We start from the raw sequence: 17,611 nt of genomic DNA on the forward strand, positions 1-17,611 counted from the left end.
AACGTATTAATTTACTGTGATGAGCCTTCTGCACTCTGAACCAAGCTGTCCGAGTTTGATTACCAACCATGGCTAGCATTGGTGGCCAGTGAAATCTGACCCAGTCTTGGGTGTACCACTTCATGCTGACCAGTGTGATGAAGTATGATCAATTAATTCCCATGACCGGTATGGCTCAGGGAAACTTTCATCCAGCAGTATCACAAAAACACATTCAGCGGTGGACGGATCATGGCTGTTCATGATGATAATGGTGATGATTACGATGGTAAAACGAACGTTGCCTGTATTAAGGCTCAGGAGGACGAGGACACAATCACTCGGCTGAGGGAGGAGCTCAAGGCGAGCAAGGAGGAGCTCGCAGCGAGTGAGGCGGAGCGCGCCAGTGCCCAGCCGGAGCTCTCCACCCCCCAACAGGGACTGTCGGCGCTGCAGGATCAGCTGACCACGTCCCAAGCTGAGAATGAGGACACTCTGCGTCAGGTAATGCTCCCAGCCTCGTTCCCACGGCCGCTGAGAACCCAGGCTCTCCTGGCCCCGGAACGGCCCAGGTCTGACCGTGACACAGCACTTGAGTCGTCAGGCTGTGTAGGGTCTGACCATCTGCTCCCCTCTGCTATGTGCATGTCCATGCCCTCCCTGTCCTGGTTTGGGAAGCGATTTTAATCTGACCTTTTACTGCAGATTTTGGGTTACTTAATCCATATATGTGGGCTTTTATAGGCGTAATCATGGGTTGTGTGCATGATGGTCTGACAAGATTGGGTGCATCCTGGGTGATTTGGTCAAACATGGGGTATGGACATCTGTGAAAAATATTTTCACAGCTCATCAGACTCCTCCAATATGAATAAAGATTCTGGTTCTAAATGTGTCTGTTGTTGCATCTGTATGTTCTACAATAACCGCACACAGTCGTTAAAATGCTTTTCTCTGTCCCTCTGCCTGTGGCCCAAGCAGCTGTTCGAGAGGAGCCAGGAGCTGGGATCCCTGCATGCGGGGATTCTTTGGTATCAGCGTATGCTGGCCGAGCTGCACACAGAGCTGGAGCAGTACCGCGAAAACGCACAGATCGGACGCTCACAGCTGCAGCATTTGGACATGCTGCGCCAGCAGAGCGAGGCGGAGGTGAGTACACTGCATTCGCACGTCGCAGACAAAGACTCCCCGTATAGCCTTAATAGACTGTTGGGGAAAGTACTGTTAGTGAGCAGCACCTATGAAGGCCGGCATGGCACACAAGGGGGTGATTGGCCAGCACCATGCCTCGCTGCCTTTGTCTCTCCAGTGGTGGTGTTTACACATCGCACCAGGTACTCATTTGAGGCTGGGTCGATCTAGGGGACGCCCAGGACCGGTTCACATAATCGTCACTGGTGTTGGCCATGAACGGGAATCGAACTCGGGTCGCCGCTTTCGAAGGCTAATCGCTACACTACCGCTCCCCACACATTCACTTTCATACACATAGACACGTGCGCGTGCACACACACACACTTATAGGCAAACACTTGCTCCAAGCGCCATCCTGAATTATTACATGTCGCGGAGGATTGCTCCACTGAACAAAATAGTGACGCGGTTCAATTTTCAAGTGCGAGTTCGCGTTTAAAGCCAATGTTATAAAATATATATTTGATGGAAGCAGGTTCGTAAGTGCAGGTGTTTGTAAGTTGAGGACTGCCTATATATACACGTATTTTTCACACAGATGTGTATATGCGCACTGGGTTACTGAGCATCCTCTGTTTAGGGACTGTACCACATTACAATCCACCATCCCACCTCTAGTAAAAGTACCTACTACTACTAGAACATCTGCTCCCCTCTGCTACGTGCATCTCCATCCCCTTCCTATTTTTGGTTGGGAAGCAATTATAATCGGACATTTTAAAGTAGCTTTTGGGTTAATTAATCCATATATCTGGGCTTTTATAGGTGTTATCTTGGGTTGTATGGATGGTGGTCACCCATCCAAGTACCATCAAAGTTCAACCCTGCTTTTCTTCCAAGATCTTATAATATTGGGTGCATTCCGGGTCATTTGGTCATAGGTGGTGTGGTGTATGGACATCTGTGAAAAAGAGTTTCATAGCTTATCAGATTCCTTCATTTAAAATAAAGATACTGGTTCTGTATGTGTTTGTTGCATTTGTATGTTCTTTAACAACTGCACGCAGTCGTTAAAATGCTTAGCCATGTCCTTCTGCTGCCGTTTGTCCGTGGCCCATGCAGCTCATCGAAAAGAATGAGCATCTGGGATCCCTGCAGGTGGGGATTTTGGGTTACCAGCGTGTGGTGGCAGAGCTGCACGCTGAGCTGGCGCCATGCCAAGAAAACCTGCAGAGCATTCACTGTCAGCTCCAGGATCTGCAAGTGCTGCACCAGCAGAGTGAGGCGAAGGTGAGCAAGTGCTGTTAGCGAGCACCTATGAAGTCCGGCATGGCACAAACGCACATATATACAGTAATACCATTATTTACGCCCTCCCGTTGTACGTACTTTCACTATTAACGTACTCAAGTCATTGATAGCCAATCACATGTTATGTACTGTGGTACCTTGCCATAGCGTACTTGAGATTTACGAACTTTACTATAAAGACCCAAATAGTTTACGCTGGATGGCGACAGTAAGGCACCAGATGACGCCCAAGCGTTTGCATCTCTGACTACAGTAGTCACTTTCATGTGTACATGTGTAGTGACTAACTCAGAGACAGTAAGACTTTTAGGCGCTTCTTTTATTTAACGAGCACCATTGGGATAATACAGACACCCTACGTGGGTACACACTATTACCGTTGCTTGCCTATACAAAACACTAACCATCTAACAGTGACAGCACTGAACGGAGACAGCGAACACCTATCTAGCAGCGTAATATCGAGTGAAGACGGCAGCGACGATGGCGACAAGACGACAGCGACGAGACAACAACGACGATGACGAGATGGTGACGACGACTATCTTAAATATACGAACAGCACGACGAGGATCCCACTTCGAGCAACAGCCACAAGGTCCCTCACAGGGGCCCTTCTTATACTCTCAGCGTGGCCTCGCTCCGCCACGGCCACGCCCCCTCTCTGGAACCTACTAGCGGGTTCCCGATGGCCCCCCTCTGTGACCTTTCCCCTAGATGTCCCCCTCTCGTGTCTATCGTGGCCTGCTGACGTGGGTACTACCATACACCGCAGTTACCCTTTTTTACCAGCAGCCAGTGCTATGCCACTACACATACTCTATCAATATTTTTTCCCCACATACCGGATTTATGGTGAATATTTTTCAAGTGTAAACTAATTTTACATGATAAACAACTAATAATACACATAGTATAATAGACAAATATATCAATAATATGGCAGTCCTCGACTTACGAATGCATTTAGTTCCTGAGGCCCATTCATAAGTCGGAACGGTTCGTAAGTCGGAATACAATAATGTGCGATATTTAAATTCCCATATTGTCAGTGTTATAAAATGTGTTAAGGTTCAACAAAAGAGTCAAGCATTGTTAAACTCGTAAATAAGAAATCATGTACATTTGCATTAACACTAAAATTATAGTGTATCGTAAGTAATACGTAAAATGTAGTAAAAATATTTTTTATTTTCACTCACCGCTTTCAAATCACAAGCGTGCTCACCGCTACACTTCTGATCCGCACAAAGATCCACCGTGTAGCTTTAATAGGCTGTTGGGGCACGTGCTGTTAGCGATAGCCTATGAAAGCCAGCACGGCATGCGAGGGGTTGTGTGCCAGCACCACACCCAGCTGCATTTGTGTCCCGAGTGGTGATGTTTATACAGCGCGCTAGGTGCTCATTTGAGGCCGAGTTGACCAACGGGAGGCCCAGGAATGGTTCAGATAATCGTCACTGGTGTTGGCCGTGAGTTGGAATTGAACTTGGGTCGGTGGGTTTGTAGCGCAGCGCGTGAACTGCAACACTACCGCTCCCCACACAATCACTTTCACATATACGCACATGTGCGCGTGCACGAGGCTGACTCATGACATCTCGTGGAGGATCGCAGCACTGAACAAAATAGTTCTGTGGTTCAGTTTGGAAGTGCAAGTTCGCGTTTTAAAGTCAATGGTAACCAAAAATTAATACATTTCATAGAAACAGATTCGGAAGTCGGGTATCCGTAAGTCGGGTCTCCGTAAGTATGGTGTTCCTAAGTCGAGGACTGTATGTATACACTTATTTTTCACACTGATGGTTGTACAGAATGGATGCGCACTAGGTTACTGAGCATTCTCTGTTTAGGGACTGTACCACGTTACGATCCACCATCCCACCTCTAGTAGAAGTACCTACGACTACTAGACCATCTGCTCCCCTTTGCTACATGCATCTCCATCCCCTCCCTCTTTTTGGTTGGGAAGCGATCTTAATCTATTATTTTAATCCAGATTTTGGGTTAATTAATTCCTAAAAAATGTTTAACATAAAACTTTCGTGACTGCAGGAATTCATATTCTTGATTCTTTCGGTAAAGTCACGTACTTTTTTTTATAATATAAAAAAAACCCACGACGTTTCGATTGCAACACAAGCGGTCTTCATCATGCTTTTATAGGTGTTATCTTGGTTTGTATTGATGGTGGTTGCCCATCCAAGCACTTGAGGTTCAACCATGCTTTTCTTCCAAGATCTGAGATGATTGGATGCATTTCGGTTTATTTGGTCAAAGGTGGTGTATGGACATCTGTGTAAAAGAGCTTCGTAGCTCATTACATTACTCAATTATAAATGAAGATCCTGGTTGTGTGTGTGTTATTATACCTGTATGTTCTGCAATAACCTCACGCAGTCGTTAAAATGCTTTCCTGTGTCCCTCTGCCGCCATTTGCCCGTGGCCCACGCAGCTCATTGACAGGAACTGGCAACTGGAATCTCTGCAGGCAGAGATTCAGTGGTATCAGCGTGTAGTGGCGGAGCTGCACGCTGAGCTGGCGCCCTACCGCGACAACGAGCAGAGTGGACACTCGGAGCAGCAGCGTCTGCAGAGCGAGGTGGAGGTGAGTGTACAGCACTCGCGCATCGCACACACACACACGTATATAATTTGCGTTTAACGTAAATAATAGATTCATGCACACACGATTCAGTGTATTATGATAATGATGAGCTGGTCTAACCATCACGTTAAGCCGTCATGGTCCCCGTTTACAAATACAGATTATCTATCTATATACAATTTCATTATTGCTGGATACAGTGATAATGATGAGAATGATTTAGCACCTTTCTGTACACCGGGGCATCTCAGAGCGCTTTACATCTCATCTCAACACGTGTGAAAGGGCACCCCCAATGACAGATGTCCCTGTGGGCACAAGGTGACTCAGCACCTGGTGTGCAATTGGCATTTGTCTGCCAGTAGGGGGTGCTGATTGTTGTGTGTAATCCCAGTTGAGCTGGTAGAAGTACTGAGTTGTGTGTAGTGTCTAATGGGTCAGTATGTCCACAGCTTGTCACGGTTGAGGAGGAAGAGGACATCTCTGGCTGCTCACTGGAGCCCGGCATTCAAGAAGCCTCCCAAGACCTGCCCCCCCAGGCCTCGAACACCCTCTGAGCATCTCACAGCCCCCCACACTTCCAGCACCACCCACCCCCACCAGCACCTCCCCTTCCTTACAAGGCGTCGCGTTTTAATAATAAATATTTGTATCTAATACTATCGCCTCGTCTCAATTCTTTTGAGTGTTTGGGACATGCGAGTGGCTCACATTTATAACGCTAAGGGCTGTCTACATCCACAGTGTGGCTGTTGCGGAGCTTCTAGAAACCAAATGTGAGGCAGAGTTCTGTGTCCCTTGGGTTATGCCAGCCCTCCAAGGGGTTTGCACTGAGCTTGAGTTGGGGGCGACAAGCACAAGGTTGTGGAGGTGGTGATGGTGGTGGAAATTTAGGAGGATGGCAAGGAGGAGATGCCCATCAATAAACTAGTTGGCCACGGTGAAGCCAGCAACCATAGTCGTTCCTACGTCCCCTGATGTGAGCGGCAGTGCTGGAGGGCAGTTCCACGGTCTCAGACAGACGTGGATACTCATTACCATAATCGCACAGTTATCTTACCTTGGGCAAAGTATTTCAACCAAGAGATTCAGATAGAAATCATCTGTGTGAATAATGTCATTTCTAAAGCAATAATTACCTTCTATATTATATCCCATATAAATATATAAAATTAAGATGATGCTGAAATTGTGATGTTTGCCTAATATGTGGAACTGCCCTACATGTAGTGCCAAACACTGACGCTCTGAAAAATATTTCTGCAGCAAATCGGTAGCCCTATCCCTAACTCCAAGCCTGAATAGACTATGGAATATATGAAAACTCAATGTCCAATTCACAAATTCGGAGGCATCATCACAGCGATGCACCAACTCTACTTCTTACACAATGATCTGGCTCAACCACCTCAATCCAATATAGTTGTTGCTCTACATAAACGTCGACCATACGAAGAACATGACTCCAACCCCTGTTCGTCCCCTTGTGCTAATTCATTGCTCAAGACAATGCGTTTCCATGTAGTTCTCCCCTCTTCGGGTTTTGAGAGATCCTTCTTCCCATGATGTGTCCCCAGGTTGTGTACGTCACAGATGGCAACTCTTATCCTCGTACATGGACGGTCACGTTGCGTCCCTGGTCTCCTCCCATCACCCATCACTTGCCATCCCCCCCCCACCCCAATGTAATCACTCAAAACCAACTGTGATTGACTGCAGCAGTGTTTTTAACAGACACCAGTCGTGTTACGGCTATTGGTGTTGTTATCGTTTATTGTAATAAACGCATTGCCTCCAAGAGAAGTCTCGCTCTACGTTCATACCCACAACACAGACGCAAAATACATTACAGAAGTTATGTTAAGCAGCGGCAAAGTTTGAGTGATAGCTCATCTGACACTGACTCCTCTCACAACGACCAACTTTTCGAATACTCATTCAGTAGTAAGACTCTTAAATTGACGGAGAAAGCTCTCGTCAGAATCCCCTATTTTGATCCACACAATTGGAACAGAGACATACACAATCATATCACAACAGTAGAAGTGGAGGCAATGATCAGAGGTCTGAGGAAGTTGGACGAGAAAACAAGTGCTGAAAAGAAGGTTACATGAACATTCTATACCATGGGTAAAGTCGCTGCCATACAAGGTTAGGAATTATTAAAAAAACTCAGCCTAACAGTGATTACGAAGTTTGGAGAATATTCAACACTGAGTGGTTTAATGCTGTCAAATTTATGACCCAGTGCGTAAATGAGGAGTGTATTACGCAGGTGATGTTGATCAATACCACGAAGGTGACAAAAAGTTCAAGATTGTTTTTTTTAATCCTTGAGTCTAGAGATTACAGAAATTGTGGGAATGGTTTTGGACCCAGAGACGGCCTCCTTACACCACATACAGAATAGGGTTCACACGGCATGGCTATATATATATCATTCGGACAAAACACAGGGAGAGAGATAATGCACCCCGCCATCTAGGGGGAAGTAAAAATCACGTGAGCAGCTACAGCACCTCACACCAAGCCCCACAATACAGAGAGGAGCAAGCACCCACGAACTACCAACATAATTACACGCAGAGATGGCAAGGTAACAATCCAGCGAGAGAGTGGCACACCAATCCGAAGCAACCACAGCACACAAAGACAGGTAATTATTGGAATGTCTGGGTGTGGAAGCCAAGAGCGGAATCATACCAGCACCCCATGCCACGACAAACTCAAGGTTAAACACAATCTGCTCATTCCCCCTTCGATACCCCCACCCGGCTATACCAGGAGGGAGTAGAGAAACAGGAAAGGAAACAAAAATGGACTCAACTCAGATACAAAATGTGGCACAAACACGTGGTGAATCACCCACATTAATTGAGAATGAGCTGCCAGTGAGAGCACTGCCCACTGAATTACTGAAAAATTGTTTTTCATCCAAAGGCCGATGCCTGCATTCCTCAGGGCGTGTCCCTGTAGCACGTTCCTCTGCCCCATCCATCGTACAATCATGCAAATCCGCGAGACAATGGGCGACTTTTCCAATTACCTGGCGATTAGGTTTTACTCCCCCTCCCTGTGGTTTATCATCTCCTGTCGGATGTAGATCGGAGTGCTGAAATGGGGGGAGGGAAGATTCACAATGGATCGGGAATTATGTTGAAACCCAGCACACCCAAAAGCACAAAAGTGGGGAGGACCCAACGGGGCACGGAATCGAATCGACTCATCGAGTTAAATGTACGGATCAATGAGTGGTGGCCCACTTTACTCCAGTGACCCGGGTGCTGCTGCGGGGTCCACTTTCTGCCCCGCCTCCTTCCCCCCCCCCCCCTTCTCTCTCCCCCCTACTGCCGAGGCCTCTATAACCTCGTGCCACGGCAGATCTCTCGCCTACTTCAGCAGTTTTTTCTTGCTGTGGTTGTCCCACCTGATGGGAGGGACTTGATCACATCAGCCGCGTCACAGGAAGTAAGATGTGGGGATGGCTGTCATTTTTAAAGGGGTCTGAGTAATTGACCATACACAAGGAATCGGTTATAATCGACTTGGTAATCGAATCGTTCCAGCTTTAGTACTCGCGCATATAATACACTAGCTATTCTAGATTTAAAGCTTTCGTGACTGCTAGGATCCATACTCTTTGGTTCTATTGGGTAAAGTCACGTAGGTGAAAATAAAATAACAAAATATCACGACATTTCGGCCACAACACAAGCGGCCTTCATCAGGTGAAGGGACAAGACTGTCTGGAGGACAGCGCTGGAGTGGAAGAAGCCACGCTTGACAAAGGAATTAGCATATAATTTAGCATTCAAATGGCTAATTGAAATAGCTAAGTTAAAGTATACACATCCGCAGAGGTACCCCTTGACAAAGGAATTAGCATAGAAGTTAGCATTGAAATATCTGAGTGATTAGCTTGTAACTGGTCACAGAAATAGCTATGTTAAAGTTAGAGCATATACATTCACCGAGGCACCTAGTACTCATCAAACAGGAGAATTTAGCGAAACACAACCACGCTCAGACAGCGGACCTTTAAACTGTGTGCGAGCAAACAAGGTGTTCTGACAAAAAAAATTAGCATAAAAATTAGCATTTGATTGGCGGATTTTAGGAAAGAGGTGGTGTACGTGCCGGTGGACTTGCCGTTTGGCGCGGGGGGGGGGGGGGAAGGGGGGAGGGGGAGTTTACCTATTGATGGTGTGAAAAGGGAATTTATAAGAGCTGCGAAAGTTTGGGGTACCACTACTTGAAAAATATACTGTACAATTGAAATTAGTGTAATGTTTAGTTCGATTTAGAACATCTTTCCAATGGTTGCTCAATTTGAAACCATCCTCTCGGTTGAAATTATGTCTGTGTTTGTAGATCTGAATTGCTTCATGAACAAATCTCTGATAAAAGCCCGTGGGTTTGCAAAGAACCTTGGTATCGGAGAAAATTATATCGTGATCCCCCACAGCGTTGTAACAGTGATCAGCCACGGCAGAAGAATTCGTTTTTCCGTGTTTCAAATCTGATTTGTGCTCGCGAATTCGGTCAGAGACATGTCGCTTTGTCTCACCGATATAGCAATCACCGCAGGTACAACTCAATTTGTAAACCCCGGGGTACTGTAAATCAGGAATGACATCCTTCACGGATGGGATCAGATCACAAATTTTGTGTACTGTATTGAACCGGACCTGGATCTTGTGTTTGTTTAGAATTTTGGAAATCTTTTTAGTAACGCCTGCTATATATGGAAGTGTGATGGTTTTGACCGGAGTATCAAGTGGTTGTTTCTGTATGGAGGGAGAGACAGCTTGGCGGATGGTACGGTCAGAGTAACCATTCCTTTTGAGGGCCAGGTGTACATGTTTTAATTCACTGGTCAGGTGGTGTTGGTCCGAAATGCAATGAGCCCTATGGTATAAAGTTTTGATGAGAGAATTATTTTGGGCTGGGTGGTGGTGGGAATCAGGTTTCAAGTAGGAATATGTGTGGGTGGGTTTCCTGTAGACAGAATGCCCCAATGAGCTATCAGGTCTCCTCTCAAACATAACATCTAAGAATGGTAGCTTGCCATCTTTCTCCACTTCCATGGTGAACTTGATGGCGGGATGTCTGGAATTGATGTGGTGTAGGAAAAGGTTCAGAGCTGGGAGGCCATGTGGCCAAATGACGAAAGTGTCATCCACATATCTCTTCCACAGGGAAGGTCTGAGGGTGGAAGTCTGGATGGCATCTGATTCAAATTTCTCCATGAAAATATTGGCTATCACTGGTGATAAGGGGGATCCCATGGGGGTACCCTCATTTTGTTTGTAGAAGGAGCCATTCCAAGTAAAGTAGGTATTGTTGAGGCAGTGCCTAACCAGTGCAGGTGTGTCGGGGTCTAGTCCATGTTGGACCAAATTTTAAATTATTTCAATGGTATCAGGTACTGGGACCTTGGTGAACAAAGAAAGCACATCGAAGCTGACAAGGATATCGTCAGGGGACAGTACAACGTCTTTGACCATAGAGACCAATTGGGCTGAGTTAAGTACTGCTGAGGCGGTCTTGCCAGTGAAATATATATAATATATATTTTGTTGTTTCCCTTCAACGTGACTTTACCGAAAGAACTAAGATTATAATACCTACTTTACTTGGAATGGCTCCTTCTACAAACAAAATGAGGGTACCCCCATGGGATCCCCCTCATCACCAGTGATAGCCAATATTTTCATGGAGAAATATGAATCAGACGCCATCCAGACTTCCACCCTCAGACCTTCCCTGTGGAAGAGATATGTGGATGACACTTTCGTCATTTGGCCACATGGCCTCCCAGCTCTGAACCTTTTCCTACACCACATCAATTCCAGACACATCAATTCCAGACATCCCGCCATCAAATTCACCATGGAAGTGGAGAAAGATGGCAAGCTATCATTCTTAGATGTTATGTTTGAGAGGAGACCTGATGGCTCATTGGGGCATTCTGTCTACAGGAAACCCACCCACACAGATTCCTACTTGAAACCTGATTCCCACCACCACCCAGCCCAAAAGAATTATCTCATCAAAACTTTATACCATAGGGCTCATTGCATTTCGAACCAACACCACCTGACCAGTGAATTAAAACATGTACACCTGGCCCTCAAAAGGAATGGTTACTCTAACCGTACCATCCGCCAAGCTGTCTCTCCCTCCATACAGAAACAACCACTTGATACTCCGGTCAAAACCATCACACTTCCATATATAGCAGGCGTTACTAAAAAGATTTCCAAAATTCTAAACAAACACAAGATCCAGGTCCGGTTCAATACAGTACACAAAATTTGTGATCTGATCCCATCCGTGAAGGATGTCATTCCTGATTTACAGTACCCCGGGATTTACAAATTGAGTTGTACCTGCGGTGATTGCTATATCGGTGAGACAAAGCGACATGTCTCTGACCGAATTCGCGAGCACAAATCAGATTTGAAACACGGCAAAACGAATTCTTCTGCCGTGGCTGATCACTGTTACAACGCTGTGGGGGATCACGATATAATTTTCTCCGATACCAAGGTTCTTTGCAAACCCACGGGCTTTTATCAGAGATTTGTTCATGAAGCAATTCAGATCTACAAACACAGACACAATTTCAACCGAGAGAATGGTTTCAAATTAAGCAACCATTGGAAAGATGTTCTAAATCGAACTAAACATTAAACTAATTTCAATTGTACAGTATATTTTTCAAGTAGTGGTACCCCAAACTTTCGCAGCTATAAATTCCCTTTTCACACCATCAATAGGTAAACTCCCCCTCCCCCCTTCCCCCCCCCCCCCCCCCCCCGTGCCAAACGGCAAGTCCATCGGCACGTACACCACCTCTTTCCTAAAATCCGCCAATCAAATGCTAATTTTTATGCTATTTTTTTTGTCAGAACACCTTGTTTGCTCGCACACAGTTTAAAGGTCCGCTGTCTGAGCGTGGTTGTGTTTCGCTAAATTCTCCTGTTTCATGAGTACTAGGTGCCTCGGTGAATGTATATGCTCTATCTTTAACATAGCTATTTCTGTGACCAGTTACAAGCTAATCACTCAGCTATTTCCATGCTGAATTCTATGCTAATTCCTTCGTCAAGGGGTACCTCTGCGGATGTGTATACTTTAACTTAGCTATTTCAATGAGCCATTTCAATGCTAAATTTTATGCTAATTCCTTTGTCAAGGTGCTTGGTGTTTTTCTTGTCACACAGCTTAAAGGTCGTGATCTAAGCGTGGCTTCTTCCACTCCAGCGCTGTCCTCCAGACAGTCTCGTCCCTTCACCTGATGAAGGCCGCTTGTGTTGTGGCCAAAACGTCGTGATTTTTTGTTATTTTATTTTCACCTACGTGACTTTACCCAATAGAACCAAAGAGTATGAATACACTAGCTGTACTACCCAGCTTCTCCTGGGACTTGGATCCACCACGCCCGGCCGCCTTTGTCTCCCCAGTGGCGATGTTTACACACCACAGCAGTTACTCGTTTTGAGGCTGAGTCGACGTAGGGGAGGCCCAGGACCGGTTAAACTAATCGTCACTGGTAGTGGCCGTGAGCGGGAATCGAACTCGGGTGGCCGGATTCGCAGCGCAGCGCGCTAACCACTACACAATGCGTTACGCTTCCACATGTGCGGGTCACGTAACAGATTTGACGTCACAGCTCACTTGCCGTACAAAAAATAAATGCATTATTGAGCTCCCCCCCCCCCCCCACACACAAAAAAGTGTGTTTTCATAACTTTTGCATGGTGTACAGTCTGGAAAGTACCCACATGGCAAATTTCAAGTTTGTTGCATGTCGGTAAGTACGCTAAACATTTTGAACAGGCACACATTCACAACTTTTATATATATGGAGATAACACAAAATAATCATTACCACATTTGCGTTCGTTTGAGCATTCAGTGTCTCAAACCGACGCTGGTGAACTGCCAGATATTTGCAGGCAAGGATGCTCTCTGTTAGTTACAGGTCCTAGTTCTATGCAAAACTGTGGAATACTTCACAAAAAGTCATCATGAGCTTTGCAGAGCTGAAAACCATTCTGACGTTTGCTCGTGTTGAACCAATGCTGCTGAAATAAAAATCACGGCCAGAAAGGCCGTAGGCTTTCACGACCAATATTATTCATAATAAACGTTTTTGGGTTAGATCGCATTATTCATAAATGTGTCGTAACCCTCCACTACCCGACACGGCCAATCAGTAAAAAAGTGTCACATTGACAAAAGAGAAATAGATCACTCCTTCAGCCCACCGGTGTGTTGAAGAGTGAATCCACAACATTTACAATTTTTGAGTACGACGTTTCGCTGGTAATTACATCCAGCATCATCGGGCAATTTGCCAGAAAGGTGAAGCCCTCACTTCCTCCCGGTCTTAAAAAACCGGGAGCACCGTCACCATCGCAGCATGACACATGTGTGCCCGTTGAAACGTGCAGCCCTCGATCGCAATAGAACCGATAATAATTATTGTTGGTACAACTTTCTTACTCATGAAAGCTCTGCGAAGTTTCAATATAATAATTCGCTTACATCGTGGATATGAGTAACAAAATTAACACGCAAACGATGATTCCCCTCCTTCACATATCTGTCTTTCCACTTAAAAAATACAAGTATTTGTACACATCCCATTAGCCACACGGCTTTCCTGCTGGGAGTGCATCATTTCAGCAGTATTGGTTGTACACAAACCAAGCTCTGGTCCGGTTTTTATATTCATCAGCACGCTCCAGCTCACTTGAAGCAATGCTGGTGAACTGCCAGCTGTTATAGGTTAGGGCCCGCTCTGTGAGATATGGGTGCTCGAAGGTTGTTGTTTATGTAGGTTATGAAAATTTGATGAAAATAATGAAAATTTGATTACATTTTAAATCTGCATAATTTATCCGAATTGGTGTAATTATGTGCATGAACTATGCTAATTCGAGATAACCGTATTAATTTATGCGAGTGGGCGTGGTTATGATGCAGGTCGTTATGATAATTAGGTCCAGCCTCGGTGACGAAGGTTGGTTATTAATTGGAACAACGCAATTAATCGTATGCAGTTGTGCAGGTATTGTGAGCGTGAATGAGAGAGAGTCGACTCGACTTGTTATTTAATTCCGTGTTTTCAATAAGGATACAATTATCTTCGATTTAACGCTTATTGATTATGTGCTGGATTAGTGATTAGTGTGCTTATGATAGGTCCCCAAGATTCAGATCTCATTCGCAGAACAATTCTATGCAGTATCACGGAAAGAATCACACACAACTCTTCTGCTTTAATCAATTTTATTTTCTAGCTAAACTTTAATTTTTGGATAATATGAGAACTCTCAACCTCGGAATTTCAACACAGCATTAACAAGGTACACATCACGATTGCGTTGTTTCACTTCGATAATGGCACCTGTGTTTAATTCCCGACGCGTAACGCAATTGATCGGTTGTTGAGAGAGAGAGATTAAAACATGCAAACTATTCTATCAAAACCTTAACCTTATAATATGTAATTCGTATTTAAATTGTTACACAACACGGCATTCGGTCATTGATCATATGCGACCCTTAATGCAGATTCTTGTCACGTTGTTAACAGTAGGACGATTGATTATTATGCAACGCTGTTCATATGGAAAGACACTCAAACCATTATTATTCCTAAAGGCACAAATATGCGTTCATAGATTCGTCTTGTTCATTCACGGATACCAGCAAGATTATGCAATAGAAAAAAAACGAACCACTCAAATACCCCCAAGTGACCGTAACCACGTAACTCAAATGGCCGCAATGTATTCCTTTGAGATTCTTATCTTGGACCAATCTTTTAATTAATTGTGTTCAGATCCCTGGCAGGGAAAACCTGTTAAACAATTTTCTTAAAAAAAATTGTTTGCTGGCGGTTATGGCTTTGGGAGTTGTTCCCCCCCACCCTCATCTTCCTTTGTTTCCGAAGGGTATCGTGGAGGGGGGGGGGGGGGTGAGTTTGTGTGTGGGGTGACCCGGGTTCGATTCCCGCTCACGGCCAACACCAGTGACGATTATCTGAACCGGTCCCGGGCCTCCCCTAGGTCGACTCAGCCTCAAATGAGTACCTGGTGCGGTGTGTAAACATTGCCACTAGGGAGACAAAGGCGGTCGGACGTGGTGCTGGCCACCCACCCCCTCGTCTACCGTTCCGGCCTTCATAGGTGCTCGCTAACAGCACTTGCCCCTACAGTCTGTTAAGGCTATATGGGGGATCTTTGTTTTCTCATTAAACCCGGCTGCTTCCAGATGGCCCCTTGCCAGGGTGGAATTCCTGTTTCTCCGCGCTGCGAGAGAGACAAAGGTGGTCGGGGTTTCTTGGAGTATTGTTTAACTCGTTTCGTAAGTTTGCCCGTTGTCTCATTCCTTCTCGAAGATCTTTGATGTGACTCGGTATTTCTGTCTCCAAGCTTTGTTTTAACAGTAAAACGTATTAAAGGTGAAAATAATTTGATATCGAATTAATAATTGGATAAGGATTCACTGATGCATCTGGTGGCCTGGTCTTAATTGGAGTGATCGTGAGGATCGCTAATTTTAGCTTATTCTTGTTGTTGCATTTTAAATTAAAACCGTTGTTTTAATGGCAAATAAGGAAAATAAAAAAATTGGTTTAACTCGCGTCTGTCTTCCTGAGGCTCGCCTCTGGGTGACCTTTCCAAAGGGGCACATCAAACTCTTGTTCATCTGGAGATCTTCGCAGATAGCTGTTAACATCCTCGCCTCGAGAGTTTTATTATTTCTTTTTTTATTTATGGCCTGTTTATGATCTCCATCTGTGTTTGCATGTTTTTGGGTTGATGCGTTTTATGCATTATTTCTCTTTGTTATTATTTTAAAAAAATATATATCGGCAGATATTATTGTTAATATCAATTTTGGAAAAAGGCTCATATCCAACACACCACCCTTTTAAAAATGATCTGTGGTCTGCCACGGATTATTTTTAAAATAAAAGAAAAATGCCTTTTCCCATCATAAGCATTGATTGTCTTCGAGTTTGTGATTTTCCTTACAACGCGCGCGTACGTGTCACAACTTAGCATGATTACATTTGAAATAAGAAAATAAAAGAACAGGAAAAATAAAAAAAAATTAAGGCAACATGTTACATCGGTTCTTATCAATTATTGCTACTTTGATTTTTGTTTCAGTTCCTGGGAAACACTGGATAGCGGTTTCGAGCCCGGTGGTACACCGTTTCCCTCCTGGCATCTCTTTGTTTAATGTTTACCAAGTTCATATTCTTAGTTTTTTCGGTAAAGTCATGTTGTTTCTCTTCAACGTGACTTTACCGAAAAAACTAAGAATATGAATTACTGCAGTCACGAAAGCTTTAAATCAAAGTTTACCAAGTTATTGGCAACCTTACCGCCACCTTTGGTCAAGAGTGCAGAATAATTTTTTTCTCATGGCCAGGTATTTTAGAGTAACCTGTGACCTTTCCATGCAACATCATCACATCGTCATTTTGGTTCATCGTCGGTATGGCTTTAGCCAAATGAGCACGGTTCCTTGGTTCGTATCGGTAATTTTTTTTATCCCTCGCCTTCCCTGTGGGTTTATGTGGCGTGAAGTGATGTCGTGCGCCACCAGGATTAGTACACACCACGAGTTTCCGTGCTCGACTGTTGGGGTCATTTGCCTTCTCCGCAGCCATGTGCTGATTTGATGACTCCGTACCACGATTCGATTCCATGTTTTTGCATGTGCTGGATTTCAACACATTCCCCGATCCATCATGGATTTCTGTCTCTGTAGCATCTTTCTCTGCCACATTCGCAGTACTCTCACGCAATTTCGCGACACAATTGATCGCGTTTCCATTTACCAAACAAGCAGGTTTCTCCCCCCGATCCTGTTGCTTATCATTTCTCGTTGGATCACACTTCATTGTTATTTTTCCCTGTTCAATAGGTGTATTCACCACGGGAGCGACTCTCGCGTTCTCCACCACATTATCAGAACGGGTGCATGGTGCATTTAGTTTTCCACAATCATGGTTACCCTCCTGGTTTTGTTCGTCACCTCCAGCCTGCTTGATTTTTTTCAAGGGCTGTGAATTTTTTTCCAGCTCAGCGGACACTGCTCTTCCTGTCATTTTCCTCTCAACCCCTGTGAGCGATTCATCACGTGCCCATGTCACCCTCTTTGTCACAGCAGTTGGGAATCGGCGTGATTCTGCTCTTGGCCTATACGCGCCGTGATTCTCGTGATTGTGTCTTTGTGTGTTGCGATCGCCCATTATTTATGTGCCACTGTCGATCGTAATTGTTATCTCGCCATCTGTGTGGGTAATTTTGGCCAGCAGTGTGCCCTGGCATTGGGTATAGATATGGTCCTGCTCTTGGCTTCCACCCGTGGCGATTTTCGCAAATACGCGTCCTTGCACGCTTCGGACGCTCCCGGCCTCTGTGCCGTGGAATTGTGGAATTGTTATCTCGCCATCTGTGTGGGTAATTTTGGCTAGCTGTGTGCCGTGGCATTGGTCCTGCTATTGGCTTCTACCCGTGGCGATTTTCGCAAATACGCGTCCCT

This window comes from Petromyzon marinus, chromosome 6 (assembly GCF_048934315.1).
Source record: "Petromyzon marinus isolate PM22_M1 ecotype Great Lakes invasive population chromosome 6, UKy_Petmar_22M1.pri1.0, whole genome shotgun sequence".
In the NCBI taxonomy this organism is placed as follows: domain Eukaryota; kingdom Metazoa; phylum Chordata; class Hyperoartia; order Petromyzontiformes; family Petromyzontidae; genus Petromyzon; species Petromyzon marinus.